The 24,205-nt window shown below is 39.1% G+C and overlaps 1 long non-coding RNA gene across 1 annotated transcript in view; it reads left to right on the top strand.

Moving 5' to 3' along the window:
• The window catches only part of LOC126163876 (uncharacterized), a 262,807-nt gene extending 241,041 nt beyond the window's left edge, over nucleotides 1-21,766 (top strand). Inside the window, exon 3 of the long non-coding RNA XR_007535304.1 lies at nucleotides 21,727-21,766. This is a non-coding gene — a long non-coding RNA (uncharacterized LOC126163876). The remainder of the gene's footprint in view (nucleotides 1-21,726) is intronic.
• Nucleotides 21,767-24,205: the final 2,439 nt, after the last annotated feature.

The raw sequence follows: 24,205 nt of genomic DNA, 5'->3' as shown, positions 1-24,205 counted from the left end.
GTTTTCTGAATGAGATTTTCACTCTGCAGCTGTGATTTGTGTAAAAACGGTCCACGCCCTAAGTGTCATAGACCATACCGGCAGCGTCAGATGTCTTTCTTACTAGCAGCGGAACATGCTGGGCATCATCATACATATATGAGAAGTTGCAAAAGGCAAAACTCTTCTAGTGCTTCATCATACATATATGAGGAGTTGCAAAAGGCAAAACTCTTCTAGCGCTCCTGTAATGTGATGACACTGAATCGGAAGGTAGCCCTGTCCTCTGAGTTCCCGTACGAGAGTTTGTGGTGACTTCTTAAAAGCTTCGTATGCACCACTGCCGTTATCACAGTTAAAGAAGTGGTTAGTAAATTTTTAATGTTTGTCAGAAATTTGGGAATGACCAAAAGATGTTCGAAAGGAATATAAACTCGTTGCGGCAGTAACTAATGTGCTCCATACTGCAGCAAGAACTCCGCCATTAACATTCCATTTACGAGACAGGAGTCTATAATGTAAATGTGGTGTACTTTTACTACGTGAGGACACCATTACATTTCACTGTCGATTATTATTTTATAAATGTATTATTGTTTCAAAAACCAGTACTGTATGTACAATAATTGACAGCTTTTCCAGATTCTTACTTTTCCCTGACGTCATTTCACAACAAAGAAAGAGGCAACACATAAAAGAGTTTCACAATTATTTCGTGCACAAGATCCATGTTAACTCAGACTGCTTTGCTTTTAGTGACGTGAATATCGCTAATTGTAGGACGCGGAATAGTCTGCATCTTATCGACTCCAGCACTGGAATGTCTTAGTCTTAAAATAGTATGCGTAATTCAATATTTCCATGCTTCACAGACGAGTGTAAATAACACAGATTGAGCTTTATAAACTAAGGAGACATTTCAGATGACAATAATAAGTTATTCGAGAGAGACTGTACTGATCAACAGTTATCCTAAGTTGACAGACACTTCCTTTGCAGCCGGCCGCGTTGGTCTAGCGGTTCTGGCGCTGCAGTCCGGAACCGCGGGACTGCTACGGTCGCAGGTTTGAATCCTGCCTCGGGCATGGGTGTGTGTGATGTCCTTAGGTTAGTTAGGTTTAAATAGTTCTAAGTTCTAGGGGACTTATGACATAAGATGTTGAGTCCCATAGTGCTCAGAGCCATTTTGAACTTCCTTTGCAAACTGAAATTGATTTTTTGGAAAAGTTAGGACACCTCTAAGAAAGCTGTGTAATTAATCATACTCTAGTAAAGAAAAGTCACTAAAATAATGTTTATAAATTTGCGAAGGCTAGCAAGCCAGAATTACTCAGCGTAACTAGTAACGTACATAAGTAATAACATGAGTCTACTCGGAGGACGGCCAATGCAATTGTAAGTGTTGCAGTATTACATGATTTTCATTCGCTTATGGTTTCATCTAAGAAACTTTTTACAACCATAACTGATTTCACAAATATTTATGCCATCCTGGGTACTTGTGGATATTTATCCTCATATCACTATAAATGTAGGATACTAAAAAGTCCTTTGTTACTCACACATGAAACTTTGCGTTTCTCATACCACTTATCCTATCATCACAATTAATTGCGTCCCATATCATGTCTACAGAAGCAGTTTAGATAGTATTCTGTCAAGCGATATTTCAAATAATTACCGCACTATGGACTGTGCAAAACCAACGACGATCCATAAGAAGACGCTTCCAGCTTCCATTTTAAATTTGTCAGTGACTTCTGATAAGCAGAATTTGATATCAGGGAAAGCACTGAAAAGCTTTGTCATTCGTGTGTTTTATGTTTGCTAACTCACAGTTTCATCGTCACACTCCTGTAATACAGACGATATATATATATATATATATATATATATATATATATATATATATATATATATATATATATATATATTTTGAAGGATTCAAATGAGACGTGTAATCTACATAATAAACAGCTGATTATTTTTCATTGTAGTTATGATTGTATCACGAAACGGCATTTCAAAGAGCTTCAGTGATAGCTGACCTTTTGTTGATACAAACTATGCATCTCGGAAAATCGTTACATTTTAAACCCCATCAGTCCTATTTACTGTTTAATTTACAACCGCTATTGTTACATAAGCTTCGTAGTGTCATCCTTGTTTCAGTACATGATAACGTTGAAAGATTGTGGTTAGACGCAAATATGGGGAATCTTGAACAACAAGTACTGTGCACTTTCATGTATTCAAGGCACAAATAACTCTTCTGTGGTGCAATTTTTTAACACAATAAATATATCTCGCATCATTAAAAAAAAAAAACAATATCCAGGCCTAACGCTCTGGCAGGATGTCAAATTTCTTAATACTACAAATGTAGTAGTAGTAGATCTCTCACTTCTGTTTGACCTGACCATACCCCATATTCACCCATAACTTGTAACCCCTTCTCCTCTTCATTTATTTCATATCTTGCTAACATCCTCATACCATCCCGCTACATACTAGCTCTTCTATTACTTTTATGTAGGAAATTTTCTTTATTCTAATCTTTAGGACGCTTACATTTCTCCTACTAGTTCATATCTTTCGATCTGAAACCATTTTTTATCACCGAATCTGCATTATCATTTCCTATATCCTGTGGTACTTTCGTATTATTTAGTCATGATGGATATTAGAAAAATATTTTAGCTTTCTTGATTAATTTTAGCATTATTTTCATGGTCCATTGGTGGAGGTAATTACAGCCCTTGTGATGAGGTAAGCTCTTTAAATGCCGATCGTCAACTCACTACCCGTTTTGGTGACGTATACTAGCTGTCTTACAACCTCTATGTCTCTAGATCATCGACTCATGAATTCACGTTACAAATTATATTATTCTAAGGCAGTTCAAAAAGTAGATATAAATTCAACTGGTAGTAACTCTCAGAACTATCTCCATTTTACACTTGCATTATTTGAAGAAGTTCCCTGAGATTAGGTAATAAAGATCTTAAGTTTTATTACTGAACTGAATTAAGATAATTTTGCAATTTAGAAATTAAAATTAAACATCAAATTGTCTAAAAAAAGTGACTGATTTTTTAAAATCATTTACTTTATTCTTAAATTTAAACACAGCAGTGTGTCGCTTATACTTGAGGCGCTCATAATGTGCCAGAATGGTCAGCCTGGTAGCACCTAGACTGTTACGTTGAAAATTTATTTTACGATCGCAATTTTATTACAGATTACAAAGAAAGGCTGCTTGGCTGTCTGGTAATGTATCCAGGCATGACTGACATGTATTGAAGACGTATGGAATCGAACATTAGAGTAAGATTCTAACAGAGCTTTGGAAAGCTTGCAAACAAATAAGGGAGTAGGAATTTTCATTTGGCTATTCTAAGATCATCTGAAGAAATGGCAACCAAGCGAATATTCAGGTTCGTGCGTAGCATCTGTTAGACTGGAGACCAGAACTATCGCACAGTCTGCTTAACAGGTGAATAGTTTCGGTTGCTGACAAGAGTGACATACCTTTTAGTTGATCAGCTTGGCTTTAGGAAAGGTAAAGGCACCAGAGAGGCAGTACTAACGTTGCAGCTTAGTAATGGCAGCAAATCCTTGAAGTAGAAAAACGTTCGACAACTTGAAATGGTGCAAGATGTTCAAAATTCAGTGAAAAACTGGTGTAAGCTACAGTGAAATACGGGTATTATACAATATATAGCAGCGACAATAAGGAACAATAAGACTGAATGGAAGACCAAAACAAAGCGTTAAAGTTTCAGGCAGCTTTACCCCCTACTTTTTGCTGAAGCAATGACGGGAATAAAAGAAAAGTACGGGAGTGGCACTAAAATTCAAGGTGAAATAATCAGAATATCAATGTTAAGAATTGCTGGTGACATTGCCGTACTCGGTAAACTGAAGAAGAACTATAGGACCAGTTGATGGATTAAGCATCCTAATGAGCACAGATTATGGATTGCGAGTAAACCAAAGAAAAACAAAAGTAATGAGCAGTAGCAGAAATGAGATCAGTGAGAAACTTATCATCAAAATTGGGGACCACGAAGTAGAGGAAGTGAAGTAATTCTGCTATCTGGGAGGGAAAATAACACATTACGGAGAAAGCAAGAACATAAAAAGTAGACTATCACAGGCGAAGAGAGGATTTTTGGCAAAAGAAGTCTGTTAGCATAAAACATCGGCCTGAATATGACGAAACATTTCTGAGAATGTACGTTTGGAACACCGTATCTATGGTAATGAATCATGGTCTGTGGAAACACCGTAAAAGTTGAGAATCGAAGAGATTGAAGTGCAATACTATACAAAGATGCTGTAAATTAGATGGACTGATAAGAAATAGAGATGTTCATCGCAAAATCGGTGAAGAAATGAACATATGGAGATCACTAACAAAACGAAGGGACAGGATGATAAGGCATGTGTTAAGATGTTAGGAAATAGATTCCATAATACAAAGGGGAACTGCAGATGGTAAAATTTGAAGAGGAAGGAGAGATCAGAAAACAATCAATAAACGATTGAGGATGTTGGTGACATATGCTACTCTGAGATGAAGAGGTTGACACAAGAACGGAATTTGTCGTGGGCGGCATTAAACAGATTTGAACGCTGGTTACAAATAAATAAATAAAGAGTTATCACTCTCATGGAATCCATTAAGGGGAAACAAATGGAACGGTTGATAATTAGCCAAAGACTGGAGTTACTGTATATTGTTGTAATTCCATACTACATCGTGATACACTGCCAACATTCTAGCAAAGATTACCCTCGCAGTATCAAAGGGGGTAGTGGATACTTTATGCGTATCTTTTAAATATATTGTAATCTAGTCATTTGCCTTCTGTGTTAAAGTATTTATTGTTCGTAATAAATTCTTCTACCTGTTTCAAGTGTTTCAGCTAAGGTACCTCAAAAATTTGGTGATGTCATTTAAATATTTTCAGGCTGAGGACCTTACTTACACAGCAGTCTCTCTTTAAAAAATGTATGCTGTTACTAAAAGTCAACAATAATTAATGATTTTTTAAACCTTTTCTAGGGAAGTCATACAGTAAATCCCCCCCCCCACTCCTCTTCTCTGCTAGTGATGCATTTTATGGAACATGCGTTGTTATAGATAGAGCTAATGAGAGAAGAACAGTGTTGGATCCAGGTGACAAACAATCAGCGTTCCTCGTTCACGTAGGGTACTTCCTTCAAACATAACTGCACCTTATGACACGCGCTTCCTGTCCACATTCAAAGAACCTCATCTGTTGTGCATCCATGTCGGTTTCATATGTTCAGAACGTCCGTCTTCTATTTTTATTTCCCGAACAACGCGTTTAATAGAATTTTCATAGTATTTTAGTTGCCATATCTCTAAATTTTTAGGGGGAAGTTTTTAATATATCTAAACGGCAGCAGTTTGCACAGAATAAAACAAATGTGATAAAATTTTTATATACTGTTTTCTTTCTAGAACTCTCCTTGAAGTTTTTGTTGATTACGTTATTCACAACTGTTTCAGAGTCGAGTCATTTTATTATTCTGATGTGGAGGAAAGTAGCCGCTCTTTCCTGTGCAACAAAAACAAACAAGCACAGGTAAATGTTAGGAGATATGCGCTGGTGTCGGCGGATGTTGTGTTTTAGATACCTGTGTAGTATATAGGAACGGTAGGAATGTTGTTGGCATTATTAATAAATATTACAATTAGAGTTTCGGATCCTCGAGAGGTACTTGCGCTTGTACACGTAATAGAAAGCGCCCTTTTTCATAGCTAGGTGTACGTGTGGTGCAAGATAACAAGTGACGTGAAATGCCAACGAGAGACATGGCGCAGTCATAGAAACGCGATTTCACACAATCTAAAATTCTCAGTGAACAGTCTTGGTTTAGGTTTTAGTTAATATCATGAGTCTCGTTACAATAAATTCGCTTTGTTAACCTTTTCCCGCCCTTTATAAAGTTGCAGCTGTATTCCGTTACTGTCATCCTTGATATATTATAGTGACAAACCTCTAGAAGCAACTTAATATAAAAGAATTTCAAACGTTTTTTACTCTGCTACAAAAGTTTGTATAATTTAATCCTAGCGTTTTCTGCCGTTCCTTTCTCACAGAAATAAAAAAATTTTGTGGTATCAAAAACCAAACACACAAAATTGGAAAAAATATCCGGCAGAAATGGAACCTAAGCCTTTCTATCAGCATAGTCTACCAGTCGTTTAGGTAATGTCACAAAGATGTATGCAGTTCGATAGTCTAATAAGAAATTCAGTTTTTAGATAAGTAATATCAGAGGAATAAGTACTCCAAGAATGTAGACATACTCGTAATGTAATTTTGAATTTTTCTGTGGACATTTGTTTACTTATTATGTTTAATTCTTTCAGTATGGAGACGTACGTATTGTCGTTCGTCAATGAAATTAATTCCAAAATTTTCACTACTTTCTGGTACGTCTCTTGACTTTGAAGTAACGTTTCATCATATTATATTCATCCATCTGTCTTAGTTTCAAGTACGCCCAGAGAAAAGTATTTCAATTCTTGTTGTGTTTGACGCTATTCCCATCTTATACATTCCCTATTTGTTCTCAGACACGCGTCACTAATAATCATTTATAAAATCTTGAAAAATTTATGTGCCTTCATCTTGCGTTTACACATTTATGGCTACGTAATTACTCATTGAAAACATAGGAACGCAAATTTTAAGTAACGTTGGACCGCCTACTCAGCGGTACGCTATTAAATAAAACGTGTTCTGTTCCCAGACAGCTGCCATTGAAGACATGTATTCTCCCAGGATTTTCAACACTCTCAACTGTACTCACGAATTGGTTCTGTTTGTTAGTTGCATTTACTTTATGAGTGGGAATAAGAATTCCATCACAAATGATTGCTGAGCTTGTCAGTGTTCATCGAAATTCTATTTGTTACGTGTGTGTGTGCGTGAGTGTGTGTGTGTGTGTGTGTGCGTGTGTGTGTGTGTGTGTGTGTGTGTGTGTGTGTGTGTGTGTGTGCGTGTCCGTTGTCGTGGCATGCTACATCATTAAATGATCCCAAGCAAGCCTACGGCTCGTTTTGTTAATTTCCTCTGAAACAACTATTTCCACTTAACGTTTATTCTGACTAGCCATTATTATGAATCCTTAAAATAGTGCATCAAGTTCACCTGACACTAGATGTGAACAGGTACTTGAGACCTAGCCCTAGTGCAACGTTGTAGTAGTCAATACGTCCTCTTTCCTTCTTCGCTGAGAAACAATTTTCTGCCGAAAAATTAGATTAGGAAATGAGAAAATTAAAGTAGTAAATGAGTTTTGCTAGTTGGGAAGCTAAATAACTGATTATGGTCGAAGGAGAGAGGATATAAAATGTAGACAGGCAATTGGAAGTAAAGCGTTTCTGAAGAAGAGAAATTTGTTAACATCGAGTGTAGAATTGTCAGTAAGTCTTTTCTGAAAGTATTTGTATGAAGTGTAGCCACGTATGGAAGTGAAACATGGACGATAAATAGTTTAGACAAGAAGAGAACAGAAGCTTTCGAAAAGTGGGGCTACAGAAGAATGCTGAAGAATAGATGGGTAGACCATGTAATAATGAGGAGGTACTGAACGCAATTGGAAAGAAGAGAAATGTGTCGGATAACTTCACTAGAAGAAGGGATCGGTTGGTAGGACATGTTCTGAGGCATTAAGGGATTACCAATTTAGTATTGGAGGGCAGCGTGGAGGCTAAAAATCGTAAAGGGAGACCAAGAGATGAATCACTAAGCAGATTCAGAACGATGCAGGTTGCAGTAGCTACTTGCAGATGAAGAAGCTTGCTTAGGACAGAGTAGCATGGAGAGCTACATCAAACCAGTCTCTGGACTGAAGACCACAACAACAAACAACAACAACGAGTCCGCTGAAAACTCTCCAGGTCAGTTTTCTCTTCGGTTTAGTTCTTTACACGTCCTCTACACAGTTTCTATCTCTCTCCGTGCGATTTCCATATTTTTGGAGCCCTAAATACAGTATAATCATTCGCGGCCGTCAGTTAGCTTTGGACGAAGAGATGCACGCCTGGTTACAATCATGACTCAGTGGAAACTCACAGGCATTTTTTACGACGTCATTGACCGTCTTGTGTCACAGTGGGACATATGAATTAACGGCAATGGCGATTACATTTATAATAATGAACAGTTTACTCCCTTTTTGGACCGTTTCGTTTTCATTTGACTTCCCCATATACACCATATACGAGGTCATTGTTTTCATCTTTGCATATGCGTCAAACAACTCCAACAATGAGCGCTTCAATTTTTTTGCGTCAGGGGGGCGGGGTGAGGGTTTGTGGTAGTGGTTCAAATGGGTCAAATGGCTCTGAGCACTATGGGACCAACATCGGAGGTCATCAGTCCCCTAGAACTTAGAACTACTTAAACCTAACTAACCTAAGGACATAACACACATCCATGCCCGAGGCAGGATTCGAACCTGCGACCGTAGCGATCGCGCGGTTCCAGACTAAAGCGCCTAGAACCGCTCGGCCACACCGGCCAGCTGTGGTGGTGGAGGTGGGCGGGGGGTCATCAGTCTTCTGACTTGTCTGACGCCGCCCACCACGAATTCCTGTCTTGTGTCAACTTTTTTATCTCAGAGCAGCATTTATAATATTCATCATCCACTATTTGTTACATGAATTCCTATATTTGTCTTTCCCTATAATTCCTACCGCTCCAGTTCCCTCGTCCATTATCATACATGGTGTCATCCTGTCTCTCCACCTTGTCGGTGATCTCCATAAGCTCCTTTCTTCACCGAGTCTGTGGAGAACCTCTCCATTTCCTATTGTTCCAACTAATATTGAACTTCATTCTATAGCGTCACATCCCAAGCGCCTCGATTCTCTTCTTTTTCGGTTTTTCCACAATCTGCCATTCGCTGTTGTAGAGTTCCAAGCCCACATTCACATATATTCCTGAAGTTGAGGCCAATGTTTGATACTAGTAGCCTTCTTTTGGCCAATAGAGTCTAATGGTTCAAATGCCTCTGAGCACTATGGGACTTAACATCTTAGGTCATCAGTCCCCTTGAACGTAGAACTACTTAAACATAACTAACCTAAGGACATCACACACATCCATGCCCGAGGCAGGATTCGAACCTGCGACCGTAGCGGTCATGCGGTTCCAGACTGAAGCGCCTAGAACCGCTCGGCCACCAGCGGCCGGTGCCAATAGTGTCCTCTTCGCCATTGGTAGTAGACATTTTACGTACTTCTTGCTTATTTCGCTTCCAAGGTAACGGAATTACTTCACCTTTTATCTACTTCGTGGTCACAAATTCTAATGGTAAGATTATCGCTAATCTCATTCCTGCTACAACGCATTACTTTTATATGTTAAGAGAACAGGTTCTGTAACTCTTCGTTACTTTCATTGTGGGTAGCAATGTCATCAGCGAATCTTCTGACTGATATCCTTTCAACTTGAACATTAACCTCTTTCCGCAGCTTTTCTTTTATTTCCACTATTTCTTCTTCGATGTACAGATTGAACAGAACTAGCGAAAGATACCATTCGTGTCTTTTGCTCTAAATAATCCGTCACTTCGATGATGTCGTTTCATTCTTACTCTTACTAATCGAAAATTTCTCCTGTAGTATTCCACAGTTCAAAATGAAGCTCTCACGGAGCTTCTATTTCCCAGAAACTTACCATCTCAGCATAAATGTGTTTTCTTTTGCGTAGAGTTCACTTCTCTTTATCATGCTCCCTCACTTTTAAACCGTCTTCTGTAGTATGACATTTCAGACATTTCATTATATCTTGGTCTTCTATCTGTCTGTTTTAAATCTGCGCTGACAAACGCCTGAGAAATCTATACTTTTATGAAGTTCTTCGTAAATCTAGGTCGATATATGACACAGAAGCTTTTTTTAAATGTCTGACTGCACATTAGGTTGTGTGTGCTTCGTTATGTAATCTCACACTAAATAACTAACACTTATTAGACGTTTCTATGCTTTTATACTGTTGGAAGCTTTATCACTAACATTTTACCTTAATTTTTTCAGTAATATTTTCTGAAAGTAATAGTTTCTTATATTTGACCCTAAGAGCAATATCATCTGCAAAATAATGGAGTAATACGTTTTTAACATCCAATTTTACTCATTTCTCTCTCGATTGAGTCATGTCCTTTTGACACAGGCTTTAATTAACAATAAACAAGTAGAATACATTTGTACACTCATTTTGAAACCAACCAATCGTTCTCTAAATCACTGATTTGGTAGTCTTGCATGACGGTTCAAGATATTGTAATCTGTAGCGAACTGAATTTTCAGTATTGTGCGCAGGGCACAAGAAACTATTTTTCAGCGTATGCTTTCGAAGTGTTCTCCTACATTAACAAAGGCTATAGAGGTATCTTGATTCCCTTTCATTCCTCACTTATCGTGAGCTCTGACTTCTCTCTTACCTATCGTGAAGTACCCATCATACAGTACAGTATGTCTTTCTGTTGTTTTTCTGTTCTGTACTTCTTTACTTCACTGTATTTAACAATTTGGAAGTCAGGAATGTAGCACGGATACAGAGATTTTCATAGCTCTTTAGATCTTATCTTATCGACAGCGTCTTCCTTGAATTGGAATATCTTGCACAGCAATGCCTCTCTTTTTTAACACAATAGTACACCTTTGCTGTGCGGACTACCTACACATTCTTTGAATATGTTTGGTGTTTCATCTAGATACGAAGCTGTTTCCATTCTGTACTTCACCTATGAGGAACTGTACTTTATTTTAGCGAAGTCATACATTTCTTTGGCGCAGCAACGATCTTCCTAGCACAAAGCTAATTTATTCACATTTTCCTCCTTTCGCGTAATGGATACCCTTGTGATTTGTGTTTCCTGCTACACCTTAATTTTGTTTTACAGTTTTATGTATATTCGCTCTTGAATGAAATTCATGTTTCATGGACGATTTGCGAAATCTCACTCTAGACATTAGAACCTTTCTCTATCAGTTCCATTTTAATCTAGATATACCTCTTCATGTTTGCTTCTGACGTGTATAAGGAGCAAGCAACTCCAGAAATATTAATTGATATTACGCTGGTGCATAAGTTCGTAGCGTTTTCCATAAGTAACATAACAGATAAACACAAAAGATACTTTAGTCATCAACAACGTATTCACCTTCACAATTTACCAAAGTCTGCCAAAGCTAGGGTTACGTTTCGATTTCGCGACTGTAGAAATCACGTTGTTTTGAGACGAAGAACTCTTCGAGCCATGTTCGGAGCCCTTTTTCCTTGAGAAAGGAAGTTCTTCGAAGGTTATTCGATTTAGAGAGCAAATGGTGAAAATCTGAGGGTGCAAGATAAGGTGAAGAAAGTGGTTGCGGAATGACTTCCCAACCCAACTCCTGTATAGCGGTTTTTGTCAGTCCAGCGGAATGTGGGCGGGCGTTACCGTGGAGTAGCATCACTTCAAGGGTTCTCCTGGTCGTTGTTCTTGGACTGCTTTTGCAAGACGTCTCATTTGTAGACAGTAAATATCAGCAGAGATGGTTACACCTCGGGGAAACAACTCGCAGTACACCACACTGTCACTTTTCCACCAGACGCATAACAGTATCTTTTTTTGAGGAGCGTTGGTCTTTGTACGGGGAGTCACTGCTTTTTTTGGGCGGAACAATTCCTTTCTTTTCCTTATATTAGCGTAAAGACATCATTTAATGAGATATACAGATAAAATGCCGTCTGCAGCCTGCGACAATTTTTATGTTAATAATTGGCAAACCAATGCTGTACAATCACAATAAAGTCATGAGATGTCCAATTGACTCTTTTATTAGAACATGTTACGGGTTTCGGGATTACACCCATTTTCAGACATCACAAACTTCAGCTCCTTCCTAACCAACATGGCGTACAGCCTTGACAACTCAAAGAAAGTGTCGAATAACATATGGCTGCTTGTGTCGCAGTTACTTCAGCGTCCGAGCATCAATGGGTTCATTATGAGAAACATTATTGCCACTTGTAATCTAGATGTTCAAGAAATTCATCCCATTGCTATTCACACATGACATCCATACAAAATATACGATTTATATTAAAAGTAGTCGATGACATCTTACTGAAGTTCCAAAATTATTGTAAATAGACAGAAGATAGAAATCTACTGACAGTGGAATAAATTTTTCATTTTGCAGCAGGCACGACCCATGACCCATCCTCACAGATTCATTTCCGCAGCATTCACTGAAATTTGCAGCAATTTGCGGAAAGGTCACACTTCTGTCACGTTGAACCGTTCTCTTCAGTCGTCGTTGGTGCCGTTCTTGCAGAATCTTTTCCCGGCCGCAGCTATGTCGGAGATTTGATGTTTTACCTGATTCCTGATATTCACGGTACACTCGTGAAATGGTTGTGCGGGAAAATTCCCACTTCAGCGCTACCTCGGAGATGCTGGGTCCCATCGCTCGTTCGCCGACTATAACACCACGTTCAAACTCACTTAAATCTGGATAACCTGCCATTGTAGCAGCAGTAATTTACCTAGCAACAGCGCCAAACACTTGACGTCTTATATCGGCGTTGCCAGCCGCAGCGCCATATTCTACGTGTTTACATATCTCTGTATTTGATTACGCATGCGTGTACCAGTTTCTTCGGCGGTTAACTGTATAAATGTAGTTGGTAACATCACGTAGCAGGGTTGACCTTCACGCTGTGTCATAAGGCGATAGTCACTTGCAACATCAATGCCACGTGGAAGTCAATTCACAACGCTGACTAGTAGTCATCATCCGTAGAGACATACAAATAATTCTTAACGTTTAATTATACAGAAAGTTTTCCGTACGTAACGAATACCGGCTACCAGTCTGTCAGACTCTTAGCTCACTTCCTCCTCAAGGAAATTTACGTGACGTACGTCACGAGGCAAGATAATTAAAATATGATCTTTGATGGCGTTTTAATTTCTGGTAAAAACAAGATGGAATAACATCCTTAGCTGAAGCCAGTCTACAGAATAATAAATGGAAATCGGTGAATATAAGTAACCTGTATGGAAACAATATTTTAGTGGAAGGATAAAGACGTACATTATCCTTCGTAATCTACGAGTACATCTGTATTGTGGAAGCCACGAAAAGGTGTGTGGTGGAGGGTACTCTGGTATCATTATCGTATTCCTCTGTCCTTGTTTAATTCGTGAATGGCGCGTGATCACTTCCTCAGACGTATTGGGACGAAGTAATATACTCAGCTCCTTTTTGAACATATTCTCTCGGATATTTAACGGTCAACATTATCGAGGTGCGCAACATCTTTCTTGTAACGACTGCCATTGGAGTACACTGAGCATATTCGTAAGGGTCACGCGCATACCAAAGAAACCCGAGACGAAACGTGCCACTCTTCTTTGGATCTTCTTTAATATGTTCAACCAACCTGGTAATGGTCCGAGACAGACAAATCATATTCAACAATCGGTCGAACGAGTGTTTAAAAGTCACTTCTTTCGTCCTCTATATACATCTCCGTTCGCTTCTTAATCTAATCCGCATTTCTGCTTTTTCCTACGGAAAGTATTATGTGCTCATTCCACTCATATATGAACTACGGACATTTCCTCCTCAATGTTTTACGGCTGTTATTGTTCTCAGTGGTTTGTCATCAGTAATGCAACAGAACATTAATGAATCTCTTTCCCTATAAACAAGCAATATGCTACCTAGGCCTATATTTACGATAAGCTGGAAACGTGGAAATGCGTCCTCAACCGATACACAAACTATTGAATTGCTCAACAGAACGATTAACCAAGTAAGATAAGTATATACATAGAGATAAAAAGTTTAAGTTAAACAGAATTAAACTCGAGGTGCAATCCAAAATACAACTATTGCAAATTGGAAGTGCTATTGGTATGTTTCTCTGGAAATGTTACGCTATTTAGATTCAAGTGTGAACTCAGTGTATTTGAAGCACTGGCCTTTAGCTAGTAATAGCGAATACGCTGTTCAAAAATCACAAGACGAGGAGGTATACTTGGAAAAGGCCGGGTGATACGGGAAGATTTCAGTTTTACTACATCATGTTCAGACAGAGATTTCGAAACCAGATACTGGATTGCAAGGTGTACCCAGGAGCAGACATAGGCTCAGATCACAATATAGTAGTGATGAAGAGTAGGATGAAGAAATTACTCAGGAAGAATAAATACGCAAGGAAGTGGGATACGGAAGCACTAAGGAATGACGAGATACGGTTGAAGTTCCCTGAGGCTACAGATAAATCAATCAGGAATAGCTCAGTAGGCAGTACAGTTGAAGAGGATGGACATCTCTAAAAGGGCCACCATAGCAGCTGGAAAGAAAAACATACCTTAGGTACAAAGCAGGTAACTGCGAAGAAACCCTGGGTAACAGAAGAAATACTTCAATTGATCGATGAAAGGAGGAAGTATAAAAATGTTCCGGGAAACTCAGGAATAGAGAAATACAAGTCACTGAGGAATGAAATAAATCGGAAGTGCACGGAAGCTAAGACGAAATGGGCGCAAGAAAACTGTGAAGACATCGAAAAAGAAATAATTGTCGGAAGGATAGACCCAGCATACAGAGAAGTCAAAACAACCTTAAAGAATACATTGAAAGCCTGTATGAGGGGGAAGGTTTATCTGATGTGACAGAAGAAGAAACAGGAGTCGATTTAGAAGAGATAGGGGACCCAGTATTAGAATCAGATTTTAAAAGAGCTTTAGGGGACTTAAGATCAAATAAGGCACAAGGGATAAATAACATTCCATCAGAATTTCTAAAATCATTGGGAGAAGTGGCAACAAAACGACTATTCACGTTGGTGTGCAGAATGTATGAGTCTGGAGACATACCATCTGACTTTCGGAAAAGCATCATCCACACAATTCCTAAGACGGCAAAAGCTGACAACTGCGACAATTATCACACAATCAGCTTAACAGCTCACGTATCCAAGTTGCTAACAACAATAATATACAGAAGAATGGAAAATAAAATTGAGGATGCGCTAGATGACGATCAGTTTGGCTTTAGGAAAGGTAAAGGCACGAGAAAGGCAATTCTGACGTTGCGGTTAATAATGGAAGCAAGACTAAAAAGAATCAAGAAACCTTCAAAGGATTTGACGACCTGGAAAAAGCGTTCGACAATGTAAAATGGTGCAAGGTGTTTGAAATTCTGGGAAAAGCAGGGGTAAGCTATAGGGAGAGCTGGGACATATACAATATGTACAACAACCAAGAGGGAATAATAAGAATGGACGACCAAGAACGAAGTGTACGTATTAAAAAGGGTGTAAGACAACAATGTAGCCTTTCGCCCTACTGTTCAATCTGTACATCGAGGAAGCAATGATGGAAATAAAAGAAAGGGTCCGGAGTGGAATTAAAATTCAAAGTGAAATTATGCCAATGATATAATTCGCTGATGACATTGCTATCCTGAGTGAAAGTGAAGAAGAATTAAATGATATGCTTAACAGAATGAACAGCCTAATGTGTACAGAGTATGGATTGAGAGTAAATCGAAGAAAGATGAAGTTAATGAGAAGTAGTAGAAATGAGAACAGTGAAAAACTTAAGATCAGGATTGATGGTCACGAAGTAGATGAAGTTAAGGAATTCTGATACCTAGGCAGGAAAACAACCAATGACGGACGGAGCCAGGAGGACATCAAAAGCAGACTAGCAATGGCAAAAGTGACATTCCTGCAAGAGAACAGAAGCGAATCTAAGCACTTCAGTTGTGGTGCTATAGACGAATGTTGAAAATTAGGTGGACGTTCAGCGCAGGCTCGGAGAGGAAAGGAATATGTGGAAAACACTGATAAGGAGAAGGGACAGAATGATAGGACATCTGTTAAAGGGACTCAAACTACCCAGTTAATGAGTCATTTGCAACGGGATAGGCGTTATTTCATGGAGAATCGATATAGTGCGTAGAGAATGACAGGCAGAAACATGCGTTCTCCTGGTGAACTGCACTTTCAGGAGTGTGTAGATCTCACCAGTTTTCCATGAGAAGCAGTGGTTAACCGAGTATCTAGTATTCGTAATTCTCCATATCGACCACGATACACAATGAACCACTGGTGCTATGCGTGCCATTTGACGGTTACGACCATAGATCTCGTATAGTCGTACCTGGACCACAGTACATTAAAACAACCATTTCTGGAACACTAACTGTCGGCAGACAGCGACTAACTGGTCTCAAACGGGTTTCTATTTCAACCTGCAGCATTAGTGGTCCGGAATGGATTTTGGAGGAGAACTTTGAAGCAGTAACCCATACTACACAGGTCTGCAAAACTTAAGGATAAAAGTAACTTGGACCATACATGTATAGAAGTACAGCATTGTGGTACAGACGGTAAGTGAGTGAATACGCAATGAGACACCATCATTCCTGGTGATCCCCTGAAGATTACAAAGGTAGGAGAAGGGCTCTGAATATGAGGTGTGACCTCCATGAACGGCAACGCATGCTCTGCAACGTGCTTCCTCGATGGCTGCTAGGATGCTAAGGAGCTCTTGCGGTAGGGCCTTCATTTCCTCCACCAGCACAGTTGACAAGTGGTGCGTGGTCGTTGGTGAATATGAGCGTCTCCCAACGCATCTCACACTTGTTGCATGGATTTATGAATGTCAGTCTAGGGAACGGGCGGACCTAATCATTCGCAGACTATCGTCTGGTTTCAAGCTGCGCAGTTCGATACGGTCGTGGACTGTCTTGAATAGAACTGAAGTCAGGATCGAATGCTCCCATGAAAAGACGCACACGGGTTAGGATACAGTGTCACAATAAGGTTTACCAGTGTTCAAAGATTCGGAGATTAGTATGCCCACGCAAATTGTGTATCCATATATCATGCCATCACATTATCTGTCTCACCAAAACGATCATGTTCGACAATGTTACTGGTGGCATTACATGTTCACACCTCTCGCCGTATGACCGTAGGTCCATCCTTGTCGAAGATGACCTTTTTGGCGGTCCAGGTGCTGTACAAAATTATGAACAAGTTACGTGCACAGCGGTAAAGCGAGCAGTGAACGTTATGGTGACATTGTATTCCTTCCCCATGCACCTCTTTTCAGGGGTGTGGTAGGCCCTGTCGTCATTATTATGGATGGCAACGCGCGACTGCATCAAACAGCGCAGGTGGAGAAGGTCTTGGAAGGAGAGAATATTCGGCAAATGGACTGGCCTACCGCCCCCCTCCCTCCCCCCCCCCCCACTTAAATCTCACAGAGCTCGTATGGGATGCTTTGGAGACACATATTGCAGCACGTCCACGTGCATCAACGACCATACAGCTATTGTAAACCGCTCTGGTAGAAGAAAGTCCTGCCACAAGAATCCCGTTCCTCTCTGCTAGCCAGCGTGGGAGCATTTTGCACAGCATGCCATCCGAGGTGATCCTGTCAGACTTTCGTAATGTCCAGGAGTCTACACTGAGTCATGATGAGTTCAGTGTAATCATTGTGCCTGAATGAAATTGTGGTTTCTTTTTGTCTGATTCCATATTCCTTTCAATTATCTTCTGTACCAAATTGTAATAGTAAACAAACTGTAAATGAGGTGCGACTAGGGCCTTCCGTCGGGTACACTGTTCACCGGGTGCAAGTCTTTCTATTTGATGCCACTTCGGCGACTTGCGCGTCGATGGTGATGAAATGATAATGATTAGGACAACACAACACCCAGTCCCTGAGCGGAGAAAATCTCCAACCTAGCCGGGAATCGAAGCCAGGCCCTTAGGATTGACATTCTATCACGCTGACCATTCAGCTACCGGGGGCGGACATTGTAATAGTTCTTTCTGTCTGTTCTCTAAGATTCAATGAGTGGTTGCGTCTTGTATTAATATCGTCATGTCGAAACCATAATCAAGTCCAAATACAAAGGCTTGCACACATAGCACTTGAAAGCACGTTTAATACTGACACCAACGTAGGCCATAACAAAGCTGACTTTCTGGATGGAGGCTGCAGCTATTTAAACAAGCATAGAATACTCCACATCGATGGTATTAAGACAGACATTCAATTTTCAGAATATGGAAACAACATACACGTAAGATACGAGGGTTGGAACTTTAATATTGGCAACTATTCATTTACAGCTCGTACAAAATAGATACGTGTTTCAAATTTTTACTGACGTTAAAAGTAGTCACCAGCATTGTGTATAAACCGTTGCCAGCGATGTGGAAGTTGCTGGATACTCTTAGCAGTGCCAGTTGTGTTGACAGTTCGAGCGGCGCGGTCTATTGCCCGATGAGTTTGTAGCAGGTCTGAAGCGAATGCCGTGAAGTGTTTCCTTCAGTTTAGAAATCGAGTTGAACTCACGAGGGCTTAAGTCAGGGGAGTGCAGTAGGTGGTATAGCGCTTAGCAGCCCCATCAGTCAAACAAATCAGTAACAGCTTGCACTGTACGTACTTGAGCATTGTCCTGCAAAATGATGGTCAAGTCCTGCAGAAAGCGTCATTTTCTGCACGACTATGCCTGCACCAAGAAATGGACTACGCCGGTCAGTGTAGAGTTTCCATTTTGAGTTCACCTGTCATCACTTCAGTACCTGACCTGTAGCCCAGAGGAAAACCAACTTTTTTGGGTCACCCATACCTGGAGGCACTAACCAAGATAAAAACATGCTACTCGTAATAGCTATAATTATTATTCTGCAAATGAAGTGAACACTGATGTAACATTGTTCTGTACACTGTCCTCAGTCATTGAAGAGAAATTTCTAAAATTATATCACCCCGTATGTAAATGTAAACGTACATGTAGAGGACAATTACTATCTCGCTAACCTGAGTTAGGATCCTCGAATTTCCTGTACAACACATCAAAGGATGACTCCATTATTTATGTAACAGGCTGAATTTGGCTGTAGGCATTCAGTGCCTCGTCCTCACATAGTTTCAAACTTGTTATGCCGTACTCTCATGTACATGCAGAAATAATGAATAAAGACGCCTTTTCGTCTTGATATGTAAATTATACCTTCGTGATGGATATCACTGTACGACAGTGATTCCCTACTTACTAAGCACACATTGACACAAAGTCATTAAGTAGCTTGGTTTTTGAAATTATAGCATTATTTCGAAATTGTCAGTTGTGGAAATTACCGCTGAGGGAAACTATTTATCATTACGTTTTACCACTTTCTCTGCCTCATTAAAATTTTTATTGATGTGTTTACTAATCTCCGTCGTCTCTGCGTAAAATTTATTTAGTACTATATTCACAATCGTCTATGAGTAACTCGGTGATGTTGAATTATATATATTTAATTTACTAAATGCAAAGAGTGTTCTTTTATAGCTGATTTATTTGTTTTCTTTCCATAATTCTTTCGTGTTCTTCGATTCGTGTCTCAACTGTCCCTCTTATACTGATCACGTACACGTTTACCGCATTTTACATATTCACACTCGTTTTAATCGCTGGCGCATGTTCGTGGCTGACGTTAGATACTCTAGTACCTGGCGTGTGGATCTGCATATTACAACAGTATTTCATTTATGAAAACTTTCTCTTCCGATAACATCTTTATTGTATCAGAGGGCAAGCAACAATTTTTATCGAAGTTATAGAAGATTCTTTCATTTCACCGGCAAAATATTCACCAAATACTTTACAATACTAACTTTATGCCCTGAAGGGTTACTTTAAAGCTGTAAGTAAAGTTATGTGTGAGTTGTTTTCCGATTATCTCGGCTATTCAGTGTACTGTCCCATTTTTTACGCAAACAGTGTGATCCGTCTAACACATCCATCCCGATCTGCACGCTGACTTAAACCTTAAAAATTTGAATGGTCATTTCCTGAAACCCGGTGATGTGTAAATGTTTCCTACTAAGACTGTATTAGAACTTCGAGTTCACATGTCTCATAGGTTCTTGAAACACACGATGCGATCATATGTTCCCCATAAAGAAGTCAGATGTTAAGCTCTCTACTGGTTACCTTTCAGTGGTCTTTGAAGCCACAATGAGGTCGGACTAATTGTAGAAATTAATCATTTCCGAACGAATCCCAGGCAATAGAAATTCGTCCACAGGGATTTCCAGTTTCACCATTTGCGTAACAGCCTTGGGAAATCTCCCAAAACTCTTGGTATCTGCTGGGAATTACAACTATTTTTAATATGTTTCTAGGGCGAAATGTTCCCGACAAAATTATGAATGTGTGATGTGTGCATCTGTATCTCTCTCCATGCGTAACAAAAAAAGTCACGTCTTGCTCTACATGTACAGCAGTCTAATGAGTGTCTGATATATACATACACTATCTGATCAAAAGTCCGAACACCTATGTACTAGTGGATTAATATGGAGTGAGTCAATCCTTCACCTTTATGACGGCTTGAATTCTGCTGGGGACTCTTTCAATAAAGCGTCTGAATGTCTGTGGATGAACGGCAGACCTTTTGTTCTCAAGAGCCGAAACCAGAGAAAGTGATATTCGACGCTGCGGTCTGGAGCGAAGCCGACATTCTGCCTCATCCCAAAGGTGTTCCATTGGGTCAAAGTCGGGACTCCCGGCAGGCCAGTCCATTTCAGGAACGTAATCGTTCACAAATCATTGCCTCACAGATTACGCTTTATGATAAATTGCTTTGTCATGTTAACACAAACAATAAGCGTCTCCGAACTATTTCTCTCGTGTATGCAGGATACAATGATCAAAAATGTGTTCATATCATTCTGCATTTAGCGTTTGCTTAATTGCCATAAGAGGACCACACATTAACTACGAAAGATCTCCTTACCGTAACACCACCTCCTCTGTACCTCACTGTTGGCACTACAAATGATGGCAGCTAACGTTCTCCATGCATCTGCCAAACCAAAAACCGTCCAATGGTTCGCCACAAGGTATAGCGTAATTCATCACTCCAAATTACTAGTTTCCAGCCATCCGTAGTCCAGTGGCACCGCTCTTTGCACAACTTCAAACGCGGCTTACACTGACTACATACATGTGTGGCGTATGGGGAGGTGCTCGGCCATTGCACAACATACTTTTTAATTTCGTGCGCACAGTTATTTTCCGAGCTGGACTGTTGGTAGCACTCTGGAACTCAAGAGTGATTTCATCCGATATTTTACAACCACGCACCACAATGATCGACAGTCCGTGTCCGTAAGTACATGACGTCTGATTGGTCTTGATTTAGTTGTGGTTGTCCCTTAGTTTCTACTTCACAGTCTCATCACCAACAGTCGCCCTTAGAATGTTTGAAGCGTGTCATGATGGAGATGTTATTCAGGTGACATTCAATGACTAGTGAACGTTCGAAGTCACTGAGGTCTGCTGAACGACACTTCTGATGTTACTGATTCTCTACTGACAATACAATACTTCTGCATTACAAAGGACCAAAGGACTGTCCGGGTATTTTTGATCAGGTAGTGTATGATCGATGATATCTAGATAATAAAGGCATTAGAGTTTTAAGCTATACTATGCTATGCAGTAGTCTTTGAACCGTCTCTATTCTTCAAATTTTCTTTCCTGTTTCTGTGGCTATCATCAAATACGCTAAGTTTGCTACAGCTATCAGCGGATATTCTACGTGTTTTAAAATGTATGAAACCATAATTTCACTTACGGAAGCCTCGTTTTCCTGATGACAACTCTTCATGTTTCAGATTACTGGTGGAATGGATGCGGCATCGTGGCGTCACGCCGGAGAAGACTGAAATGAAATACGTTTTCCTTAACATTATATAAAACGATTATTTTGATTATATGATATTTTCGTCGAATAAACTATTTTTGGTACACTCTAGGTCGGGTGTTATTATCATTTTCGAATAATAATTTGAGGATACCCTGTGTGTGAAGTACTAAGCTCTCCATCAGCTGGATTACGCAGAAGTTATTGACCACTTATTTAAATGAGCAACAAATAACGTGCTGCAAGCATGTTTCTCACGGCACAAAAATATAATTAGATAATATGTTGTTTTACATAACGAAACAGTCCACACTTTATACCTTATCAGACTACACCAGCAGGCCAAGCTCATTCGTAAAATGACATTACTAATGAAACAGAAGTTAGCGTTGCTTTCATTAGCCTGTAAGATGAGATTCCAAATTAAAATACTTTTCAACAGATCATTCCTTCGACTTTCATTTACTTTTTTCCAGTTAAGTACCACGTCCCAGTTTCAAATGGTCGTTGTTTGCCACTTCACTCTTGTTTCTTACTGCTTCTGCCTCGAAATCGTTTCCATTTCAAGGCATTTCATCTGAAAACATTGATTTCTTCCGATTTTTTCTCCATTATGTCATGTATTTCCAAATCTCTTTTAACTTTTGGTATGCTGCTTACTCTTAATATCGTAAACAACAGATATGTGGAGAAGTGTATCGTAAGACTATTCTCGTTTATTTTGTGTAATTGTCCCAAAATTGTTAGTGATTTTTTTTGTTATTACTAGTGTTATTTTAGCATAGATGTTGATATATTTTATCACGCCTTTTTAATCTTCGCGCTCCTACATTTCTTATCGAATTTAAAGATCTTTATCCATAATTGTTCCCTCCAATACTTTTAGTATTTACAATTAAAAATTCACTAGCATTTGTAAAGGAATTTTGGTTCCACCGATGTACTGTAATATATTAGCACTGCATTTTTTATCGTAAATATTACTCGTTATTCACTACCCTTTTCCCATTTTGTAAATCCTTTCATACACAGACGATTTATCATACGAATGAAGTATGCCTCCCGGGTTCTTAAAATTTCCAGGCTATTTTTCACGTGAATTTAATCCATAATGATATGTTCACAACTAGAGTCCACAAAATACCCAGTTTCATTTACGAAATAATTTACAGTGAAATTCATATGCTCGTAAGTAGATCTGTAAGTTCTCATTTTTGTATATACTGAACTCTGAGTGTTGCTCTTTGTTTCATCTGATTTTGAGCCCTACTTTATTACAACGGCGTTTTGAATCTAGAGTTGATAAGGAAGACGTGCTGATATTTGTCATATCTGATGTAGGAACCAAGCAGAACGTACCTACAAGTATCATAGCGGCTCCCTGTCGTAACTTGTTACTGTGAAGTAGTTTCCATCTGGCCGTTTAGACAGTGTCAGAGGTAAATGTCACGATTTGGCATTAATTTCTGTTATGTATCCTGTGATAAACTGCATTATTTGTTCCAATAGTTTCGCTGATGAGTTCTATAGCTAATCCCTTTGAGAACATGAAAAAAATGTGTACTAAGACTGCAGTTAACGAAATATTTTTCGCTTCTATCCGCCTTATCTTGCAGCTCCCTCAGCCCTTCTTTCTCTCCTTCTGTACTCTTTTTTCTCCATCGAGCTACTTCCACAGTTTGTCTTGATCCGCGTTCTTCTCACTAATTTGGTTCGGATTCAGCATTTCTTCCACATTCTGTTCCTTTCACGTAAGCCCTGATACAACATCTTTGTAATATTTTACTCTTGTAACTCATAGCTCTGTTTGCCATTGTAACTTGTCAAAGAATTAAAGAAAATGTTTCTGAAAGTGCATATTTTAGAAATCAAGGAAGAAATGATTGCATGTTGCGACATAGAATAATGTCTTTTCTGCCTATTTCTTAGTTTATTTCTCAATAGCCTTCGGACGCTGTCACACAATAACTGAATCTTCTCAGCTCTGTACTGACTGTTACGAGGCGTGTCAAAGCATAGTTAAATCTTAGGCGGATAGTGTAATTAAATTTTTTTCTCGATTATTTGCATTCTTGCATATGGATGCAAACGATACTGATTGAAGCAGAAGTTTCGAGAAATATTTCACAAAAAGGATTAATTTTTCAGTATTTACTGACAAGGTTTCTTGTTTTAAAGCTACATTGCAAGCGTACAACGAATAATTTTTTTGTTTCATTTCTTGAAATCGGTAGTTAATGAGGCATTAATATTTAGATAATAAAATCAAGAGCTGAAATTAACTTTAGGCAGTGAAATCAGCTATAGAAATTGATGATGTACTAAAAACTCCTATCATATAATTAAGTACAAAGATGCTACAAAAGCAGACACAGTATTAAATATTATAGGTACTCGTATTAACAATCTTATGTCATTATTATTGTTGTTATTATAATTATTGTTGTAGT

This window comes from Schistocerca cancellata, chromosome 1, assembly GCF_023864275.1.
Source record: "Schistocerca cancellata isolate TAMUIC-IGC-003103 chromosome 1, iqSchCanc2.1, whole genome shotgun sequence".
NCBI lineage: Eukaryota > Metazoa > Arthropoda > Insecta > Orthoptera > Acrididae > Schistocerca > Schistocerca cancellata.
The sequence above is the reverse complement of the archived record's forward strand: the minus strand, read 5'-3'. Positions and strand labels throughout refer to the sequence as shown.